A 24,894-nucleotide genomic window follows, 5' to 3' on the forward strand; every position below is an offset into this window, starting at 1 on the left:
GAGTCAAAACAATGAAAAGAATATGCTGTTGTCATAGTCCTAGTCATCAGTCATGTATAGATGTTCCGCATGATGTAAAAATGTTTCACGGGTTGATATCAAGGTTCAGATACAATTAAATGACAGTGTACTGTGTTTTAAGATTGTGCCCCGCTTAGGTCTGGGAAGCTGTACGACTGATCCTTTTCATAAAAATAACACAATTATGACCGTTTTAGTATGAAAATGTAGTTTAGATAATCTTTGTGGCTTTAATCTAAAGTTATGCCTCAGAAAAGTGTTGATTTCTGGATGTAATATGCTACAAGGGAAGATAAAAATCATGAGATTTTGTTCAAATCTTGAACATTTTTTTAAATTAAACAGAAGTTCTAGTCTAAAATCATAGCAAATTACATTCATACAGGTAGATAGATAATTTATAAATTACTGACAAAATTACATTCATACAGGTAGATAGATAATTTATAAATTACTGACAAAATTACATTCATACAGGTAGATAGATAATTTATAAATTACTGACAAAATTACATTCATACAGGTAGATAGATAATTTATAAATTACTGACAAAATTACATTCATACAGGTAGATAGATAATTTATAAATTACTGACAAAATTACATTCATACAGGTAGATAGATAATTTATAAATTACTGACAAAATTACATTCATACAGGTAGATAGATAATTTATAAATTACTGACAAAATTACATTCATACAGGTAGATAGATAATTTATAAATTACTGACAAAATTACATTCATACAGGTAGATAGATAATTTATAAATTACTGACAAAATTACATTCATACAGGTAGATAGATAATTTATAAATTACTGACAAAATTACATTCATACAGGTAGATAGATAATTTATAAATTACTGACAAAATTACATTCATACAGGTAGATAGATAATTTATAAATTACTGACAAAATTACATTCATACAGGTAGATAGATAATTTATAAATTACTGACAAAATTACATTCATACAGGTAGATAGATAATTTATAAATTACTGACAAAATTACATTCATACAGGTAGATAGATAATTTATAAATTACTGACAAAATTACATTCATACAGGTAGATAGATAATTTATAAATTACTGACAAAATTACATTCATACAGGTAGATAGATAATTTATAAATTACTGACAAAATTACATTCATACAGGTAGATAGATAATTTATAAATTACTGACAAAATTACATTCATACAGGTAGATAGATAATTTATAAATTACTGACAAAATTACATTCATACAGGTAGATAGATAATTTATAAATTACTGACAAAATTACATTCATACAGGTAGATAGATAATTTATAAATTACTGACAAAATTACATTCATACAGGTAGATAGATAATTTATAAATTACTGACAAAATTACATTCATACAGGTAGATAGATAATTTATAAATTACTGACAAAATTACATTCATACAGGTAGATAGATAATTTATAAATTACTGACAAAATTACATTCATACAGGTAGATAGATAATTTATAAATTACTGACAAAATTACATTCATACAGGTAGATAGATAATTTATAAATTGCTGACAAAATTACATTCATACAGGTAGATAGATAATTTATAAATTACTGACAAAATTACATTCATACAGGTAGATAGATAATTTATAAATTACTGACAAAATTACATTCATACAGGTAGATAGATAATTTATAAATTACTGACAAAATTACATTCATACAGGTAGATAGATAATTTATAAATTGCTGACAAAATTACATTCATACAGGTAGATAGATAATTTATAAATTACTGACAAAATTACATTCATACAGGTAGATAGATAATTTATAAATTGCTGACAAAATTACATTCATACAGGTAGATAGATAATTTATAAATTACTGACAAAATTACATTCATACAGGTAGATAGATAATTTATAAATTACTGACAAAATTACATTCATACAGGTAGATAGATAATTTATAAATTGCTGACAAAAAACTAAAACCCATAAAAAATAAATCAAAACATTATCAAAATGCAGTTTGAGAATATTTTAAATGCAATTCTTGTGTTTGCATTTTTCTATGATATCAGTCAATGGAAAATGGACAATTAAAATCTGGTTTTCACAGTAATATTATTAAATATTTGGTACAGTGTGAATTTTCTTTTCTATCAAATTTACATATATGACAATAGTTAACAATCACTTATTAATAATGTATATTAATGTAATCTACTACAGTTATGTACCATTTATTATAAATAATATTACACTACGGCAAAGGTATGGTGAGGTATTCATATGTGTCAGTCTCTTATAGAATGTAGAAGTGAACATTGGTACATCATTATAAACAATTTGTGGCTATGTGTTTTGCTTACTTTAAATAATATTATATGGTGAACGCTCTTTCTTTCAGGCTTCCATATTTTACAGGACAACTCAAATATGAATCATGAGTTATAGTTCATTGTAACTAATGGCCTTTCACATTTTCTTGTCTTGACAAAATCGACTTCGAAATCTAGTAAGTGAAGACCTCTTCTATTCTCTACTGCCTCTTTCTCATAGAAAAGACATTGCTAGTCTTTACCCCTTCATTATTTGCATGGGATGTGCTCGACAGAGCTCTAAGCCAGTAAAACATTTACAAAAAACTCGTCTTACTATCACAACTGAAAGGAACTTTCCGTTCTTTAGTATGTCTAGTGTCCAGCGAAATTTCTATGAACCCAATTTTTTTCCAAGATTTTATTCCCATCGAACTGCTTCCTTGCAGACTATACTGTGGTCATCTTCAAATCCAATGTTAAGAGGGACTAGTCATAAATTGTACCTATATGTAATGTAACTTTGTTCACTACATTAATTATCAATCCTCTCATAATATTCTTCATAAAATCTTTTTCAAGAAGAAAAGAAATCAAAAGAATGTCATGAAAGAAGAAAGTGAGAGAATATACATCTACCTTTCATAAACTTGTTAAATTTGACAACTTGTATTGCTCATAAAACATATCAATTCTTGTATTGCTCATAAAACATATCAATTCTTGAATAATGTTGAGAAAAGTAATTCAGATTGTACACTTAATTTTTTAATCACTGAAATTGGTTTGTTTAGAAATATTTTTTACTATTCCCTACTTGACATTATAAATTTCATCTATGGTAATAGAGATAAGTAACTCCCACTTAGCATAAATTCAAAATGAATTGTAAAAGAATAGAGCACTCAAGTAACATCATTGTGAATATATACAAACACATTTGTATTTCCCTCACAGGTGAATGATGGATCAATGATTACAACACTCAGTTGCAGAAAATGCGATTGGGTTTCAAATTTCAGCTAGAAACACCTGTCCATTTTTAACCACATTGAAGAGCCATTATAAAGCAGACCAGCTATCTGTGGATGGACTAAATATTTATGTGGAAATGAGATGAAGATGGGGATAAAGTAGGTTTTAAGTCTGACTTAATTTCTCTTTCGTTTGTTGGTGACGACATGAAAAACGTGATTGAACATTTCTGTCATGGAGAAAGAGAGAAATTTGAGATTCTGAAGATTTATGCGAATCCAAATTGCCAGAAGTGAAGGTTATCAATGGAAGAGCTGTGCTTGTTTATTCTTGTGCGATAAACAGAAATCGCAAAGGAATCTGGTTTTCTTTTCTGGAAACGAAATTCCTTATCTTTCGCTTTCACGTTTAGTTTCATAAGTCTGCACAGAAAATTCTATGCAAATTCCAAGAAGATATCACCTCATTCAAATTATATTATAACAAGTATACAGCCTCTGCTAAAAATAATGGGAAATAACTTATCCTTCATTAGTACATGAACTAAAAATCATATAAAATAACGTTTGAATCAACGAAGTGAAAAAAAACGTCTCAATCTGGAAAGTTCAAGAAAATTAAACTAAGAAAAAATAATAAAAATAAAGAAAAACTGTTCACTTTCGTGTCCCTTTTATTTTGCTTTCATTTCACGTTTATCCGTTTAACCTCTGCAATGAAATCACTTTTTTGTTTTTACATAGGCATCACCGCTTATCATGGCCAAGAGGACACTCTTTTTTTAATTTTTTTTTAATTCAATTTAAAAGAGGATAAGAGTTTAGAGTGTACAGTAGAAATTGGACAATATAGTAATCGTTAATAATGGAAATTGGTAAATTTGTTAACTTATATGGAATGGTTCATCAAAAACTTGTTTACGTGGGACTTGAAGACAACCATATTGTAGTCAGCTGGAAAGCAGGAAAATGGAAAATAATTCCACATGCGTGCAGTTCTAAGAAAGAAACTTGTTCATTGAATCTAGGTTTAGATTTAGGCACAGATAAAGAGTGGGGGAAATTAGTGATAGTGTTTTCTGCTAGACGGGTGTTTCTTGTGAAAGTCTGGGGAGGGGGGACCATAGATTGGAGCTCAGCCGAGCACTTGCCATGAAAATAACGAGATAAAGCAGAGACAAACTCGCAACATCTCTTCTGTGAGAAAGAGGTTGCAGGGAAGAGAAAAGGACATCCCCTACGAGGCTATGAAGTCTATTTTGAACTATCAAGGCAGGATAAGTCCTTTCTAGCAGCTCCTGCCCAAATGTGGCAACAGTACTCCATCCTTGGACCTACCTGCTCTTATATAGATAGAGAATTGCATCAGTAGTGAGATATCTTCTGGAGCGGTAGAAGGATCCCACCATCTTTCCAATGCACATATAAGGTAAATTAGGGTCTTCTCTGGAGATATCCCTACCACACGAAAAGCCATCTTTAATGTAGGCACATATTCCATGTCCATGGTGATCTTGGGGGTCAGATTTAGATGTTAAGTTAGAGTATCTTTTAATTATGAATTCGTCAAGGGAAGCGGTCGGCCTAATGCCAGTTTCACTTAGAAAGAATATGTCTGGTTTCGTCTCCTGTAATTGGAGGATGGGGTTCTAGGTTTACACATGTTATTTTTCTGGAGGTATTTCATGTTGAGGATTGGGACTTGTGGAACAGGTCGACAGACTTGGTTAGAGCAGGACAGAGAGGGAAGGTAAGAGAGAAAAGGAGAGGAAGATTTTTTTTTTGTACCTATGATAAGGTAAAGCCATAACAATTACCCACTAGTATGGCATCAAGAGGCCCCACTCGAAACTGCTGCATGGTCCAGAATCCATTCACCAAATAGCAATACAGCAGCCCCAGTATTTTGCACCTTCTGATAGGACGGCCTCCTTAGTGGTTAATCCAAGGTTCGGGTCCCTGACTATCAGGCGGATAACGTCAGCCCAGATGAAACGTTTACCTCCAGCACCCTTACTAGTGACATGGCCACAAAGATAGACATAGAAACAGATTTCCGACTACTGTTCACGAAGTACTGTTATCCTGGAGAGCAGCTTTTACTTCACCCTTTGTCAGAAACATCACTCATTGGAAATGAGGACTGAGGGACAAATAAGAGGAAATGAGAGTAACGAGAACTGCCGATAATGCATCCACAATATGTTGTCCACTCTCCATTAAAAAAAAGACAAAAAAATCAGGGAGGGGGGGGGGTAAAGACTTATTAATATTTACTTAGTATAAGTCCGTCGCTTTAATTTGAAATTTAAGATATTTGAAGATAAATTCCCCTCCCATAATTATGAATGAAAAAATGGAATAGATATAGGTTACTGTAATTTCCATTTAAGAGTGTTCATTTTTTCTTCTTCCAAAGAGACACTTCAAACAAAGAAATTATGACAATTTAGCACTGAAATAATTTTAAAGATACCGGTCCGGAGTTTCCATGTGTTCAGATATTCATTAAACTGATTTCTTCTTTGCCAAAATGGCATCTCTATCACGTTGGAAAAAAATTATTACTCTGAGTCGCATCTTCCGCATGGTGCGGATTGCGAACCCACATGATTCATTTTTTTGCCATTCCTTCTGATCCAGGACAAGTTGGTTGATGGACGCCCATGAGATGTCGAATCAAAAACATTTTCTCTCCACCTTCTCTTGGCTTTCCTCTGCTTCTTTTACCTTATAACATACCTTCAAAACATAACTTTGACAGGCCAGTGAAAATTACAAAGCAACTATTCAACCAGGTATGAAGTATTGTTGCACATCTGGGCTGACGTATCCAACATTAGTCTCTGGTCGTTAGACAGGGTCTAAAAAAGAATCTCCACACTATCAACCAAGCTCCAACCTCTGTCTAATAACCTCAATGTTGCATCCCTGTACCTGCTTTACAAGTGTCTTAATGGCATTTTCTCTGATATACTCATTGTAATTGTGCCTCCTCAACGCACATACTCCCAACAAGATCGTTTAGCAACAAAATCCCACCCCTTCATTGTAGAGGTCTTTAGATGCCGGAAAGCCTTCTACTTGGATAGATTTTTTCCTCAGACTGCTAGACTTTGGAATTCCCTCCTTGATTTCTGCTTCCCTGCCTCTAATAACATGTAAATGTAATGTAAACCAACATCTCGTTCATCTCCTTACATAGTCCCTGTAGATGTGGTTCCAAATACGTTCAAGTCACAATCTGTCTTGTTTGGGTTGAAAAATAGTGAGAGCACTTTTTTTTTTTAATATTCCAGGCATGGGCGAATCGTGGCTTCGTTTGTTAAGAGAAAATAAATCCAAACGAGTAACAATTTTTAATAGTTTTGGAGAGTAAAAAAAAAAACAAAAACAAGAACCCCCCCCCCAAAAAAAAAAAAACAAACAAACAAATGGAAGAAGAATCTTGTAAGATTTCCGTTTTGTTCTTCTGTTTTCTTTAAAGAGAGGCAGTTGTCAGTTTGTCATGCCATAAATAAGAGCAAGAAAGATCTTTTAAAAATGGCTACTTTCTCTCAACACCTACTTCACCATTACCATCGACCAGCCCCTTTCCAGAAAATCAAAATTGGGGGATAACAAATCATTTTGTAGCCTTTCTGTTGCATCAGTTGAGGTCAAAGGTTAAACGTTTAAAATACTTGGGAAAATCCATTTTAGTTGATGTTTTCAAGGAACAGAGCAGGGGCGGAGGGGGGGTAGAAAATAAATGTACAGGAATCTTGTCAGCACAGGCTTTAATGGTTCATGAATCTATGCAAATTTATGATGAGATGGAAGGGCAACATAGAAAGGCAGGCAATCCTTTAGATGTGCATCCGTTTGAAAAGTTTTGATAGAGAACAGTTATCCGTTACTTCATAATTCTTCACTCACAGAAGAGACTTTACTTGTCTTTTTCTGCTTTATCATTATTTTAATCGAACTTTCTCTGGCTCTTCCGTGTAAGACATTAGCAATGTGCCTTGTTTTGCTTGAATATAAATCAATAAGATCAGATCAGAAAAATTATGCTTATCCTAGTACAAATTGTGCTTCGCCAGTGTTTACATTAATATTCATTTAAAATCATAGAATTATGCCAAGAATTTAATTTTTCATGCATAAATTATCATTTCTGATGACCTAAAAACACCTATCATTAATTTTTATTTAGACTGGAGGATTTTCTTCCAAAGTTATTTCAGATGGTGGCGATTGTCTGACTTGGTATTTGCTTTCCAATGTAATATTTCTAATGTTTTTTTTAACAAGATTGGACTAAACTATCGTGATTTAAAAAGAAAAGCAAAGACAAGTCATTTTCTAAAGAAAAAAGTGACAAAACCACAAATTTTGCTTTCTTTAATTTTCTTATTCTCTTGATTAAGAGGTAGGAGAAGACGTTAGCGTTTAAAAATGAAACTGAGATAGTAAAATCGTTATACACTAAAATAAATAAGAAAGAAAGAAAACGTCACAAACTGATGCTTCAAAAATAACGTATAAATCGGCATAGAAAGGACAAGTAGAAGATGTTTTATTATAGAATTAGATTTGCGTTCTCCCTTTAATTGATCAAATTTGGTGTGACAGTACGGATATATATTTACAAATAAATGCACATTAATATCAAACAAAAATATCAGCTAAGTTAAAAAATAATTTATTATTCTGTGCGAGCCTAATGCAATAAACTTCCTATAACTTCCGGCTTTTGGCAAAAACACAGTGATAGTACATATTTTTCTTTTTTCTTTCTGAAGATGAGATTTACCTTGAAAATTCAAAGAACATAACACCACCGATACCATTACGTTGACAATCGAAAATTATTGAAATCTTTCAATATTGTCATTTATTCTGTTTACTTTGTCTCGCATCCAACTTTTACCAAACTGTATTGTCATATCCTTCAAACATAACCCTTTACACACTATACACAATGTTTCAATCAAACTACAATATTCTCCGCATTTTTTATTAAATAAATGGCTTAGAAATTTTGTCCAAATTTTCATCTTTTGACTTACAGCAATGCAAACTGATCCATTAAAGAAGGAACAAATTTGGACCAGATTTAATATTTTTGTGCTCCCACTAATAAAGAGTCATCGTTTTTATTAACTAAAAATCAGTTTTCACTGAGAAAACTTTTTTAAAAATATCAGCATTAGGTGATTGTTTTGATATTTGAAACATGCATCGAGACAAATTCACGTACGCAAGACATTTTTGATAGTAAATACAAAAAAAAAAATTTCTGAAGATGAGGTTTACCTTGAAAATTCAAAGAACATAACACCGCCGATATCGCAATGTTTTTGCACATTACATTAGTGAATAAATAATTAATATTGAAAGACTTCAATAATTTTTTTATCATTTATTCTTTTTACCTTGCACCTATGTAACGGTGTTATAACATTCTAACACCATTTATAATACTTCCCTATCTTTTCATAGCCTTCAGCTTCAATCAAACGACAATATCCTCATAGATTAACAAATAAGTATGCATTACTCTTTCTCTGGGCTGGTGCATCTGCCACTAATCTCTCTCTCTCTTAGACAAGATCCAAAAAAGAGTCTCCAATCTAATAGGTCCTGCTGTAAAATAAGGCATCGTACTAAACGTGTTCCTTTCAGCTGTAAGCATAATTGGGATGCCAGATGTATGCTTAGTCCAATACTTAAAAAGGGATTTGTTTAAACTGAACAAAAACAATGCTATGGCCATGAGGAAAACCGTTACATACATTTACGAAAGGGTTTAAAAGGGGGCTTATCAACAATCACCCATTACTTACAAGTGGTTATAGCGTCGACCAGCAGGATAATTGTAATAAGTAGAATCTCTCTAGTTGTAAAAAGGATTTGTAATTGATATTCAGTGTAGAATAACTTGAAGAAACACATTTGGTATTTTTCAGTTGGTCGCTTCTAAGCTCCACAGACCAGCATGAAAATCTGACCCATTTTGGTAAGATGTTTGGAATCGGCACCGATTAATTGTTTATTTTCAGACCTTTTAAAAGGAATCAACTTTGACAAGTGTTTATTTGAAAGGTTGGTTTTGTTGCAAATCATTTTAGGATCTTACTTATCCAATTCTCTTTTATTTGAAAGATTGGTTTTCTTTCTTAAGATAATGTCATCATTTATTTTGAAAACATTCCATTAAATTCATTTATTAATTATGTACATTTATCAATATACAAACCCATGACCCATTGGGTCACAATCACTATTTGTTCCGTTTTGATTTCATTTAAAAATTCATATACTGTGATAAATCCGTGGAGAGAACTTGAATGCCTACTAGACACTGTTCTCGAGTGACTAAGGTCTCTCGCTACAGAGGTTTGTCAGGGCAACCTGGTATGAGGATACCTCACTCTACCAGTAAACTTTGAATAAATATTCAAAATCACATAGTATTATATTAGAAATATTAAAAATAACAAGGTATTCAAAGTTCAAACAAAATCCCCTTGGTAGCCCACCCTACACTGACTTATATGAGAATTGGTGCAATTATTCTAAGTTCCTATAGTAATAAAAGTAATCAGGATACGCCACTAGACTAGATGAATTCTTGTCCCGGAAGCCAGTAAGACAAACAGATCAGAAGAACTCAACGTTTGGGAGATAGAAAAGAACTATAATGTAATATTCGCATATGCATTTCATATAGAGACCAAATATTAACCCCAGAAAGAGGCCCTTGATTTGAGAAATTCAACTGAAGTAAAATGAATTAAAAATTAAATTTGTTAAAGGAATTTCAAAAACTACTTGACAAATATAACTGGTGACCCAAGTGAGAGAGAAATACAAACAATTACACTTAACCGGTTAGAATCTAAAAAAAAGATCTCTCAATGGAAATGTATTAGATAATGGGTGAATGTGACATTCGGTAGGATGCCCGATCTTCAGTTTAAACAAAAATGCTAACATTGTTTTAAATTAAGAAATTCTAGCATTGCTAAAAAAGTAATAATTGTTAAACTATTTAAAATACAGAAAATGTTACAAACGTCTGATTGGTTTGGAACATTTTCGTCCTATAGATTTGTATCGGTTTGGAATATAAGTGGTAACGCTTAAAATATGAACAACCCTTAAATTTAATTAAGGAAGGTCAAACAACGATTAAAGCATTTAAATAAAAAAACATTTTCTATTTAATTCAGTATTAAAATACTTGAAATAATTACAAAAAAAGGAGGAAGAGGGAAAAATTAGAAAAATGCAAACAAATTAAACTCTAGATTTGGAACAACTAGTAATACATATATAATGTGTGTTTGTTTTTTGGTTAAATGTTTGTTTTTCAATTATATTTCACTCTTTGTGTATACCAATTCTTTTTGCTTAGAAGCTCAATGTTTCTTAAATCTAACAACAGAGCATACATAAAAGAATAACAGTATAAATACATTCCAAGATCCAAATATTTATTTTTCTAATCATGTAAAAGATGAAGAGTTTCTGGAAAGTAGCCATTCTGAGGACATTTTGAATTGTAAAAGTTTGCAGAGCAGGGTTCCTTCCCGTGTGAAGACGGAAAGTCATGTGCAGGAATTTTCAGAGGTAAAGTATATTTTTAGGAGTGATTTCCATTTCTGATTGGTTGGTAGCAAACTGTAGTTCTATTTGATTGGTCCGTTCTTATCACTCCTGTTTATAAATAGAACTTTCTAATTGTTTCTAACTATACCCCCATAATGATACCAAAAATATTGCAACAGTTGTAATATTTACAATATAGCCACAACCTCCAATTTTAAAATTGAAATATTTCAGATTTGTATTAAATTTGATCTAAAGTCATTAGACAACAATTAAGTAGGAATTTCTGAAATTCAATTTCTTAAGATTCCTTAAGCCTTAAATTTGACATTTTCTGGACTCCAAATCATGTAAATAGTATTGATCGAAATTGAAATCAAGATTGGGATATACAGTTGTATCGATCTGTTTTATCTGAGGAATTCATTATATTCGTTGTGGGGCAGGTATTCATTTAATGTATGTATATAATAGTTGATGAACTCTTGAAATAAAATATTTTTATTGCATGGTGTGAGTACGTTTCCAATTGAAAATGTTGCATTTTGCTTAGATCTTACGTTTCTATTATTTAGTTATGACAGATTCGCCTCCTCTCCCAAAGCAAGACTCCTAAAAGCTCTGCTGTATAGGATGAAACCCAAGATGAATATAACTTGTAATTTTGAGACCAAGTGCAACGGGGAATCTTCACTGAAGCACATAAGCAAGAGAATATACAGGGTTTAAAGATCAAGTCTCTCATGAGTTTCTAGCAGTATAAAAACCCTTACATATTTGACAAACATATAAAACAATTTCCGTCTTTCTGTATAGATTCCTGAATTCAACATAAAAATTCCTAAGTTTGAAAAAGTTACCTGAAGGAGGTTGGGAGTTACATCGTCTGAAACGTTGCATTGGATGTGAAGATGTGGCAACACACATATGTAAGCAGAGTTGTGCATGCACACAAGCATTCCAGATGAATTTTGATCTACATTATTGTATCCCATGAAAATGACCAGAATTGCAATTATTACACAAACAAACAACTGTTTACATTCCAAGGTTAGAAGTTATGAAATGTGCAATGCAAAATAGAAAAGAAGAATGTAATATCTAAATATTTACAATTCCGGAAATACCGATTAATGTCTATATAAGATAACATAAACAATAGAAAACAAACACATAACAGCGAGCCACACACCAACCAATCCCTACAACTAACGTCTCTTTCTTTTTGTCGATGGCAAAAAGAATTATAAATAAAACTTTTATGTTGATAAATTCGTTTCTGGGTTGATTTTGAGAATAACAATAAAAGAATTGTCTGTGTATTTATGATTTTAGTAAGCATTTGAAAGTGTAAGTAAGAAAATTATGTATACATTTAACAACGCTAGAGTGTCATAGACGAACACGCATCATATAGTTGATTGTGACATGTATATACACACGTATACACACTCTGTGTACACATTCATTAGGAGAACATTTTATACTAGACAATATTCGAATACAGACAGCTATATATATATATATATATATATATATATATATATATATATATATATATATAAAAGACACACATACACATAATATATAACCACCTCCTCCGACAATACGTCAGTTGTTAATACAACTATATAACAATATATAACAACAAGATGCGAATATTAATCTGAATAATCCAAATCACATTATACCTTTCTGACTGTTATCCTCCTTATGGTTATTATAGTCACAAAGTTTCCATTGTGTTATCTTTTCGGTAATCTTCGCTAATTACAAAAACTCTCCAGAAATTCTTTTCTATTCGAAATCTAATTCGAATATTTTTGAATTTTTTGTAATTGGATAAGCACACAAAAGGTGTGGATCTCTGGCTTATTCCTCACTTTGTGCGAATCTAAAAAGGCAAGGAATCATTCATATCAAATTTCAGGTTTCTAGGTCGAATAGACAAAAAGTAGTTAACGGACAAACATACAGTCAAACATATGTTTCTTGTATTATGTATCTCATTAAATAGACATAAGGTCTATTTCATTCAAACATTCTTTAGAGAATAAAGTATTATTGTCAGACACAATCACTGTCTATCTGTCTCTCTCAATATATATGTATATCGTAACTTCTGCATTTAGTAGAAAGAAATTTATATCATAGAAGATAATAGTGTTAGACTATTTTCGTTTGAAGATATATTTCTTTTTACTCTCCAGGAGAAAACGGATTTGGTAAATTGGTCTCTTTGGAATTTGATCCAATTCCAAATCCATTTCGAAAGATCAATTTCATTGTCAGGATTAGTTGTATTTTCTACTTATTGCTCTTGCATTCCTACAGAATGTTTTGGGAAAATGGCGAAGAATTTTTGATATTCTATAAATTCTTTTAAGAAAAAAAATCTACACAACATGATAAAAAAGCAGTGCAGAAATACATTCATAAAAAGGAAACTGGAAATCCGACAGGCAGCTAAATCCCACCCCCACACAGTAGAGATCCCTAGATGTAAAAGATCTTTCTACTCCAGTAGTTTCTTTCCCAGAACCGCTAGACTTTGGAATTCCATTCCAGGTCCTTGCTTCCCCAACTGTACTGACATGCAGAAGTTCAAGTGCAACGGGAACCGACATCTTGCTGCCCAAATCGCTACATAGTACTCCAGCATTTGTTGCCCCTGATAGTAGCCCCCTAGAAAAAAACCTTACCTGCCACTCTAAATCCTAATGTAGATCTGTTTCTTGTAAATTAATAACCCCTGTCCCTTGAAGGCTAACAATCTGCTCCTTCCCACCAAACCGCCACTTAACTCCTACATTTCACACCGTTTTGTACTGGAATCTTTAACTTCCAGCCCCTAACCCTCACATGCTAACTGCTTAGTCATCACTAAACATCTATACAATTATACCCTTTAGACATGCATTGGAGTTCATTCCTATTCCAGTTGGTATTTAACAGTCAAAGTATGTACTCGGAAGCAAAGCACACCGCACTGCATTACACAACTATGTCTCCTCTTAGGTAGCTTTGCAACGCTAATACGAAACTGAACCAATGCACCTTGCTATGCTAAATGTCCATAACTCTTACTTGAAAGCTGAAAACATCTCTCAATAGAAACTCACTTTGTACCTTCAACTTTATTCGCACCTACTAAAACCAGCCCATATATCTACTTACATATGACTCAAAACTTACTGTTTTACCCGTACTATATTGCACTCGCATCTCATGCCCTGCTGTCATCTAAAATATAGTTTGGGCACAACTCGTAGTTCAATTCTTAACACCTACTCACACTTTAATGTTATACTAGACCCAAGCTCACATGAATAAAAAAATAAATAAATAAATAAATAATAATAAAAAAATATATATATATATATATATATATATATATATATATATATATATATATATATATATATATATATATATATATAAAAGAGAAAGCCTCAAACCACATTATTTCCTCCTAACAAGCCTCCTTACAATCATAGTTGCTTACACTGCATGAGCTCTACTCAACCCCTTTATCCAGTAACAATGAAATAACAATGTCCCTAATTCACTTTGAGGCGTGTAACTATTTAGCAGATATAACCTCTACAAACTAACCCAATAACATTAACTAACCACGCGGGGTCGCAGAAATACCTGGATTAGAACCCAGGCGCGAAGCAAACCCTCTCAGTGGTGACGGACCCAGTAGATCTTTCCAGATCATCCGTCTAGGAGAAGGAAACTCTGAAACTAAACCAAAGAGGAGGGAGGCCTCTTCAGTCTTGGATGACAACCTTCCTAGAGCTGGTGACTCAAACAAATTACCGGTTTGCAAACCTAAATTGCTTAAGGAGTAGATAGGTTCTGCCTATCGCCCGGCTTCCATACTTCTTCTTTGTCTATTAGTCAGGCGCAGAGATACTATCACAGTGATTCGACAGAAACACCCATTGGTAGATCTTGTTTCTTGTCTAGGGCAATGAACGCCGTTTCCCCACTCCCGACACACCCCACCCCTAAAGCTGGGCACTTGAGAATGCTTGAGTAACACATATGCCTGAGCAATTAGATTGGGTTGACCTTCCTCTGATGGGTTGAGGGTACCGGATTGACAGTTACTGGCTGCTGTTTCTGACTGGTAGTACATGAGCCCTAACTCTTTGGTAGTGCTTAGAGCGGCTGCTCCATCAACAGTTGTATAATATCGGGATGTTTGCAGTGCCATGGCGCGCATGGAAAGGGACCCTGCACTCATCCCCGGTGGGCTTTCCTGAGGCCACAGTCCTAGTTGATGGAGGGTCAGCTGATGGTCTACTTGTGATGCATGTGTGATATTCTGCATAACCTCCTGTTCGGCTTCCCCTAACCTAACTGAAACTCGTTAAAAAACATGATGACAGTACAATAAAAAAATAAGCTTAAACCAGGCTTAGGGTCAAACAAATCCAACTTGCCTCCTCCCTTGAGGCTTGCATTCACAAATATCCGTGGGCTTAGAACTAATTTAGCTGATGTTGAAGCATTTCTCCTAACAAATACCCCGGATATCTTAACACTAAGTGAGACTAACCTACACTCCTCCATCCCCTCTAAATACTTTAACATGCCTGGATATCTCCCACTCTGCTGTAAGGACTCTGACAGACATATGCACGGACTTGGAGTTTACGTTCGTAATACCCTTCCCTTGACTAGAGAAACAAACCTAGAAACGGATGATCAAGCCTTTATGTGCTTTAGACTAATCATGCAACACAACATTAGCTACTTTTACTTTCTCTACCGCTCTCCCTCGACCCAAGACTGCACCATAATAAACAAAGTATCTGACAGCATAGACACAGCACTCTCCTTCGACACTAGTGCCCAAGTACATGTATTTGGCGACTTTAATGTCCATCACAAAAACTGGCTTGGATTCTCTACTTACACAGATGCAGCAGGCAGTGCAACTCATAGCTTCTCTGTATCTCACTCCCTATCGCAAATTGTTACTTTTCCAACCCGTTTCCCTGATCAAGAAGAACAACACGCATCACTATTAGATCTGTTTTTGACCACAGTTCCTGATGATTGTGTAACGAAAGCCGACAGCCCACTTGGGAACGCTGATCATGCGGTGATAATGGTTGAAATCGCCATAAACTCTAGACCCAAAACTGAAGAGCCAGTGCTCAAAACAACGAGATATTATAAAAAGGCTGACTGGGAAGCCATCAGAGATCTTATCAGAGACGACTCATGGGGAAATATTTTTTCTCTTCCTGCTGAACAGTGTGCAACCGAGACCACTGAATGGTTCAAAACTGCAATCGAAGCGCATGTTCTCATGTGGAAATTCTAAAGCAAGCCCCACTCTCCCCAATGGTTTACTTCGACTTGTGCAACTGCCATTGCTCAAAGGCAGCATGCATACCGCAGGTTTAACTGACATAAGTCCAGTTCAAACAGACAGAAGTATATAGAAGCTAGAAGAAACGTTAAGAAAGAAATAGCGACAGCTAACAGGGAATTTACTGAAACCACTAAAAAACGCATCGAAGCACAAAAACTAGGAACTCGTGACTTCTGGAAAATGTACAACAGTGTAGTAAATAATGGGCAATCAACAATTCCCCCGCTATTTAACAATAATGAGGTTGTTTGCTTAGCAACCACCCCCTACCTGACTTTCCTTTGCGGACAGACACCATGCTAGACGATCTAAAAATCACCCCTGCTCATGTGCATGCTATCATATCATCCTCTAGTCCATCACCTTACAGCTAAACTTCTGACTGACCAACAATATGGATTTAGACAAGCCCATTCCACAGCAGACATCTTCAGTGTAATCTCTGAACGTATATACCTTTCACTGGACAAAGCGGAGGAGGGCAGAGCGGTAGCTCTAGATATATCTAAGGCTTTTGACAGGGTATGGCATGAGGGCCTCCTCAGTAAAATCAGATCATACGGTATCACTGGTAGAATACTTAACATAATTAAATCCTTCTTAGATAAGAGAAAAATCCAGGTTGTTCTTGACGGTCGTACATCTAAACAATATGATATAAATGCGGGAGTGCCTCAAGGGTCTATCCTTGGACCCCTATTGTTCCTAATATTCATAAATGACCTCCCCGACAAAATAGCCTCTGAGATGGGTATATATGCTGATGACACCACACTCTATAACAGGCATGACAGGAAAACAAATGAACACATATCCAAAGAAATGGCAAAAACACTAGAGGATGACATCCAATCTGTAGTGGAATGGGGACAAAAATGGATGGTCACGTTCAATGCTGCCAAGACTAAACTGGTTTCCTTCAATAACTACAAGAAACCTTCTCTGCCACCAATAACAATGGCCAGTGACTCTTTATCTGAGAGTACATCTTTCAAACTGCTTGGCTTAACATTCACAGGAAACATGAGTTGGAACAATTACATTGACAGCATTGCCAGGGCTGCTGCAAAAAAGGTAGGCTCTCTCTACCGTGCTGGAAAACTACTAACACCCGAAAGTATCCTGTACCTCTATAAGGCCACCATTCGCCCACGTATGGAGTATTGCTGTCATATTTGGGCTGGTGCATCTGCTACTCGTCTCTCACTCCTTGACAAGGTTCAAAAGAGAGTCGCCAATCTGATAGGTCCTGAACTGTCATCTAAGCTTCAGCCTCTGTCCCATCGACGAAATGTTACATCCCTCTGCCTGTTCTACAAGTATTTTAATGGTGAATGCTCTGGCGAACTGCAGACACTTGTGCCCCCACGACGTAGACACCCTCGACAAACCCAACAGGCAGCTAAATCCCACCCCCACACAGTAGAGATCCCTAGATGTAAAAGATCTTTCTACTCCAGTAGTTTCTTCCCCAGAACCGCTACTCTGGAATTCCATTCCAGGTCCCTGCTTCCCCAACTGTACTGACATGCAGAAGTTCAAGTGTAATGTGAACCGACATCTTGCTGCCCAAATCCCAACATAGTAACCCAGTAGTTCTTGCCCCTGATAATAGCCCCCTCCACCAAAATGGCAATGTGCCTTGTTTGGGGTGAAAATGAAAAAAAAAAATAAAATAAAATAAAACAGAGTATACGTCTTGAATTGTTCAGGTGCTGGCCGGCTGGTGAAGTATCATTTTGTAAACCACGTCTTATAAAAGTGTCTACGTTCGCATTGGCTTTTTATTTCAATAGACATTTTGAGGTTCGAAGCAATTTTAATTAGTTGAAAATACTTTGAGTTAAAACGTTTTCTGTGAAAACCTTGCTTTAGAAAGTAACGAAGAAAGCGAACCCAAAGAAAACAGAGAAAGAAGGTAACTCATTCCAGTCATTCGCTTCATTCCATTGCAGTGTAAAAATAATGATGAAACCATATTTTCCCCAGGAATCTAAGGTAATCATGAAGTTAGAATAATGAAAAATTGGGTTAGAAAACAACGAGAGTTTATAACAGGAAGTCCAAAATATGACGTGGAGAAAAAGAGAAAAATCTGTTTGAATTGGTCAGTGTGCTGAGTGTGTTTGAACACTGTTTATCGAGGATCTGTCTCCATTCACTCTTTGGCTGAAAACAAATAATGCAGCAAAGAATATCAGCCATAAACAACAATGTTGTTGGCGTTTTTCTTTCACAAGGGAAGAGAGGAAGACAGCTGCTGTTATAATTATGATCAGAGACTCTATCATAAAAAAAATCAAGTGTTTTAATTTTTTTGTAAGTACTCTTTTTTTCTTTTTTTTTTTTTGGCTCATGTGTTCACTCGTTACAAAGCATATAACCACTTGGTAATAAGGGCTACTATTTGGGACCTAGGAAATATTAACAAGATGTTGGTTTAGGTTACATTAAAACTTCTGCATATCAGTACAGCCAGGAAAGCAGGTAGCGAGAAGTAAATTCTAAAGTCTAGCTGTTCGAGGGGAAAAAACTATTAGAATAGAAAGCTTTCTGAAATTTAGGTACCTCAACAGTGAAGGGGCGAGATTTTGTTGCTAAGTGGGTTTGTCTGAGATATGTACGTCAAGGATGCACAAGTGCAACAAGTTCAGAGCACATTCCATTAAAATATCTTTAAAACAGGCACAGGGATGCAACATTGTGGCGATGGGACAGGGGTTGGACTTAGTTGACAAAATCGGATTTATTAGATTGAAGACTGTTTTTGGACCCTATACAAGAGGGAGAGGAAAGTGGTAGATGCACCAGCTCAGATGAGGCAACAATACTTGATGCATGGGCGAATGGTGGCCTTGTGGAGGTACAGGTGTGAATAATCTTCCAGCTCGATAGAGGGAACCCACCTTCTTTGAAGCAGCTTCCGAAATGTCCTCAGTGTATTTATTCCAGTTCATACTGATTGCAAATATTATGGCCAGGGAAGTGGAAGGAAAAATTCTCAGGAAGGGTATTATTTGTCATGGGTATTGGCAGTTGGAGAGGCGCAAATGATAATTTATTTTTTAACATAGTGCAGATGATAATTTATTTTTTAACATAGTGCAGACGATAATTTATTTTTTAATATAGTGCAGATGATAATTTATTTTTTAACATAGTGCAGACGATAATTTATTTTTTAACATAGTGCAGACGATAATTTATTTTTTAACATAGTGCAGACGATAATTTATTTTTTAACATAGTGCAGATGATAATTTATTTTTTAACATAGTGCAGACGATAATTTATTTTTTAACATAGTGCAGACGATGATTTATTTTTTAACATAGTGCAGACGATGATTTATTTTTTAACATAGTGCAGACGATGATTTATTTTTTAACATAGTGCAGACGATAATTTATTTTTTAACATAGTGCAGACGATAATTTATTTTTTAACATAGTGCAGACGATAATGTATTTTTTAACATAGTGCAGACGATAATTTATTTTTTAACATAGTGCCGATGATAATTTATTTTTTAACATAGTGCAGACGATAATTTATTTTTAACATAGTGCAGACGAAAATTTATTTTTTAACATAGTGCAGACGATAATTTATTTTTAACATAGTGCAGACGATAATTTATTTTACCATAGTGCAGACGATAATTTATTTTTTAACATAGTTCAGACGATAATATATTTTTTAACATAGTGCCGATGATAATTTATTTTTTAACATAGTGCAGACGATAATTTAATTTTTAACATAGTGCAGACGATAATTTATTTTACCATAGTGCAGACGATAATTTATTTTTTAACATAGTTCAGACGATAATATATTTTTTAACATAGTGCAGATGATAATTTATTTTTTAACATAGTGCAGACGATGATTCATTTTTTAACATAGTGCAGACGATGATTTATTTTTTAACATAGTGCAGACGATGATTTATTTTTTAACAGTGCAGACGATAATTTATTTTTTAACATAGTGCAGACGATAATTTATTTTTTAACATAGTGCAGACGATGATTGATTTTTTAACATAGTGCAGACGATGATTAATTTTTTAACAGTGCAGACGATAATTTATTTTTTAACATAGTGCAGACGATAATTTATTTTTTAACATAGTGCAGACGATAATTTATTTTTTAACATAGTGCAGATGATAATTTATTTTTTAACATCGTGCAGACGATAATTTATTTTAACATAGTGCAGACGATAATTTATTTTTTAACATAGTGCAGATGATAATTTGTTTTTAACATAGTGCAGACGATAATTTATTTTTTAACATAGTGCAGACGATAATTTATTTATTAACATAGTGCAGACGATAATTTATTTATTAACATAGTGCAGACGATAATTTATTTTTTAACATAGTGCAGACGATAATTTAATTTTTAACATAGTGCAGATGATAATTTATTTTTTAACATAGTGCAGACGATAATTTATTTTTTAACATAGTGCAGATGATAATTTATTTTAACATAGTGCAGATTATAATTTATTTTTTAACATAGTGCAGATGATAATTTATTTTTTAACATAGTGCAGACGATAATTTATTTTTTAACATAGTGCAGATGATAATTTATTTTTTAACATAGTGCAGATGATAATTTATTTTTTAACATAGTGCAGACGATAATTTATTTTTTAACATAGTGCAGACGATAATTTATTTTTTAACATAGTGCAGACGATAATTTATTTTTTAACATAGTGCAGACGATAATTTATTTTTTAAAATAGTGCCGAGGATAATTTATTTTTTAACATAGTGCAGACGATAATTTATTTTTAACATAGTGCAGACGAAAATTTATTTTTTAACATAGTGCAGACGATAATTTATTTTTTAACATAGTGCAGACGATAATTTATTTTGTAACATAGTGCAGACGATAATTTATTTTTTAACATAGTGCAGACGATAATTTATTTTTTAACATAGTGCAGACGATAATTTTTTTTTTTTACATAGTGCAGATGATAATTTATTTTTTAACATAGTGCAGACGATAATTTATTTTTTAACATAGTGCAGACGATAATTTATTTTTTAACATAGTGCAGACGATAATTTTTTTTTTAACATAGTGCAGACGATAATTTTTTTTTTAACATAGTGTAGACGATAATTTATTTTTTAACATAGTGCAGACGATAATTTATTTTTTAACATAGTGCAGATGATAATTTATTTTTTAACATAGTGCAGACGATAATTTATTTTTTAACATAGTGCAGACGATAATTCTTTTTAACATAGTGCAGACGATAATTTATTTTTTAACATAGTGCAGACGATAATTTATTTTTTAACATAGTGCAGACGATAATTTATTTTTTAACATAGTGCAGACGATAATTTATTTTTTAACATAGTGCAGACGATAATTTATTTTTTAATATAGTGCAGATGATAATTTATTTTTTAACATAGTGCAGACGATAATTTATTTTTTAACATAGTGCCGACGATAATTTATTTTTTAACATAGTGCAGACGATAATTTATTTTTTAATATAGTGCAGACGAGCGCACAGGAAAGTATCAGCAACAGTAGAAGATGGCTTGGGAAGAGATTGGCGGGTTTAATTGGCATTTTAGCTAAGATCAAAGTGTATCATGTTTACTCTACACAACAGCAACATCAGACGTTTTACGGTAAGGTTAAACCGGGTTTTTTCTTTCACCTTCTTTTTAAGGGAAGAGTGTAGGAGAGAGTCAGAAAAGTGGGTTATGTGGCAACCATAGCATAGAAACTATAATAAAAATATATAGCAAGCCAACGACACATAAATATCTGAAAATCATTCTCCCCAAACAAGGTGAATGTGTGTTCGCTCGAATTTGAAATTGTCATTAAGGAAAACAAATAAAAAGTTTAGGTGATTAATAATTTGCTCAATTCTACAATAGTGACACTTCAATTTTTCATAATCAAACTTCTATTGTTGGTAATGTCATGGAATTAAATGCTACTTGATTTTATAATAACGTAAAAACTGAACTTTGATTCAATGTTTTATCGCAGGTGAGAATTGTTTAGTCGAGTTTTATTTTTATGTGTGTTGAATAAAAATTGCCAAAATGTGAAAAACTTCTAAAAGTATAACTAAAATGAAATATATAATAATTCTTCGGCTTACCATTCACAAGCAACACGAATTGGAGCAAATATATTGAGGACATTGTGAGGGTTGCTACAAAGAAAGTGGGTTCTCTCTATCGTACTAGGAAGTTGCTCACACCTGCGAGTATCCTGTACCTCTACAAGGTCACCATTCGCCCATACATGGCATATTGTTGCCACATCTGGGCTGGTGCATCTGCCACTAATCCCTCACTCTTATGCGGGATCAAAAAAAAAGAGTTACAATCTAATGGGTATCAACCAAACCCCAACCTTTGTCCCATCGCTGAAACATTGCGTCCCTGTGCCCGTTTTACAAATATTTTAATGGAATGTGCGCCGACGAACTGAAGGTACTTGCACCTTCTTGACGTAAACACACCAGACTAACTTCTGAATTGCTAAGATTTTAGAATTTTTTATCAGACTCTCGCTTCTCTAGCTGTACTGACTGACATGCACAAGTTCAAGTGAAGCGTGAACTACACTTCACTGCTCAACTCCCTACATAGTATCCTTGTCGAATTGGTTCCAAATTGTAGCACCTTACGTCGAATTGGTACTGTATCTTGTTAGTGATGAAATAACATTAATGTGTGTGTGTTTGAGACCCGCGATTTCCACAAAATTACTCGGGTGTGTCCAGTGGATGACAGGAAGAACCGGAAGCGGTTGACAAGCTGTCTTCTGGGTAATAAGAAATTATTTCCAATATATTACTGATGAATTTCAGTGGTCTTTTTTTTTTTTTTTTTTTTACATAGGCATCACCACATTATCAAGGTCAAGAGGCCACTCAAGGATAAGGGTTAAAGAGTGTACAGTAGAAATTGGACAATATAGTAATCATTAGTAATGAAAATTTGGTAAATTTGATAACTTATATGGAACGGCTCATCAAGAACTTATTTACGTTAGACTTGAAGACAACCATATTGTAGTCAGCCGGAAAGCAGGAAAACGGAAGACAATTCCACAGGCGTGCAGTTCTAAGAAAGAAGCTTTGTTCATGGAATCTACGTTTAGGTTTAGGCACAGATAAAGAGTGGGGGGAATTATTGATAGTGTTTACAGCTAGACGAGTGTTTCTTGTGAAAGTTTGGCAAGGGGGGAACCATAGATTGAAGCTCAGTCGAACACTTTCCATGAAAATAACGATACATCAGAGACAAACTTGCAACATCTCTTCTGTGAGATAGAGGTTGCAAGGAAGAGAAAACGACATCTCCTACGAGGCTACGAAGTCTATTTTGAACTCTATCAAGGCAGGCCAAGTCCTTTCTAGCAGTTCCTGCCCAGATGTGGCAACAGTATTCCATCCTTGGACGTACCTGGCTCTTATATAGATAGAGAATAGCATCAGCAGTGAGATATCTACTGGATCGATAGAAAGATCTCACCATTTTTCCAGCGGCCTTGGCAACAGATTTGATGTACGTGTTCCATTTAAGATCAGGGGTAATGGTCAAGCCAAGAAGCTTGTCAAAACTTGAGGCCTCCTGAAGACGAGAGCCATTCATTTCAATTGATGCCAGATGTGGATCAGAATGTTGATGATGTAAAGAGAGAAGCTTGGCTTTAGATGCATTAAAAGTAACCAGCCACTCCTTACCCCATTGTACTACGTGCTCAAGATCAGAGGAGAGAGAATTGGAGAGAACTTGGTCGTTTACTGTCTTAGATGTGCTACCATAAATGGTAGTGTCGTCAGCATAGATGTCTATAAATGATGTAAGGATGTGATTTGGAAGATCATTAATGTAGATCAGGAAAAGAGTTGGGCCCAGGATGGACCCCTGAGGGACACCGGCATTAATACTATGAGCTTCTAATTTTTGCCCCTCAACTACTACTCTTAAGAACCTATCAGAAAGAAATGATTTAATAATTGAGAAGACATTTCCAGCAATACCATAGCTAGAGATCTTATGAAGTAAACCTTTATGCCATACCCTATCAAAGGCCTTAGATATGTCAAGAGCAATTGCCCTAGAAAGGTTGCCTCCGTCGAGAGATTTGCTAATCCTATGAGATATAACTGTAAGCACATCTGCTGTAGATCTAGCAGAACGGAAACCATATTGAGTGTCACTAAGAAGGTTATTTTTGTTGAGATGGTTGATTACTTCTGTATTTAACACAGATTCCAGCAACTTACTCATAACGCACAGGAGACTTATTGGCCTGTACTGAGAGGGGGATGAGCGATCACCTGAATTCTTAAATACAGGGCATACTGATGAAATTTTCCAGGGAGATGGGAAACTATTCTCCTTAAGACAAAGTTTAAACAGTTTTGTAAGTATGGGCGCTAGTTCAGGTTGAAGTTTTTTGAGTACTATAATTGGAATACCATCAGGGCCAGTTGCTTTACTAGAATCAAGGTTTTTGATTAGCTTGGCAACATCACGTACAGATATACGTATAT

General features: G+C 34.1%; 1 protein-coding gene across 1 annotated transcript in view; it reads right to left on the minus strand.

Moving 5' to 3' along the window:
* Positions 1 to 24,894, minus strand: part of LOC145279593 (epidermal retinol dehydrogenase 2-like) — a 117,333-nt gene that overhangs the window by 83,274 nt on the left and 9,165 nt on the right. The window lies entirely within an intron of this gene.

The sequence above is a fragment of the Euprymna scolopes genome, chromosome 7 (assembly GCF_053919585.1).
Source record: "Euprymna scolopes isolate OS-2025 chromosome 7, ASM5391958v1, whole genome shotgun sequence".
NCBI classification, from domain to species: Eukaryota; Metazoa; Mollusca; class Cephalopoda; order Sepiida; family Sepiolidae; genus Euprymna; species Euprymna scolopes.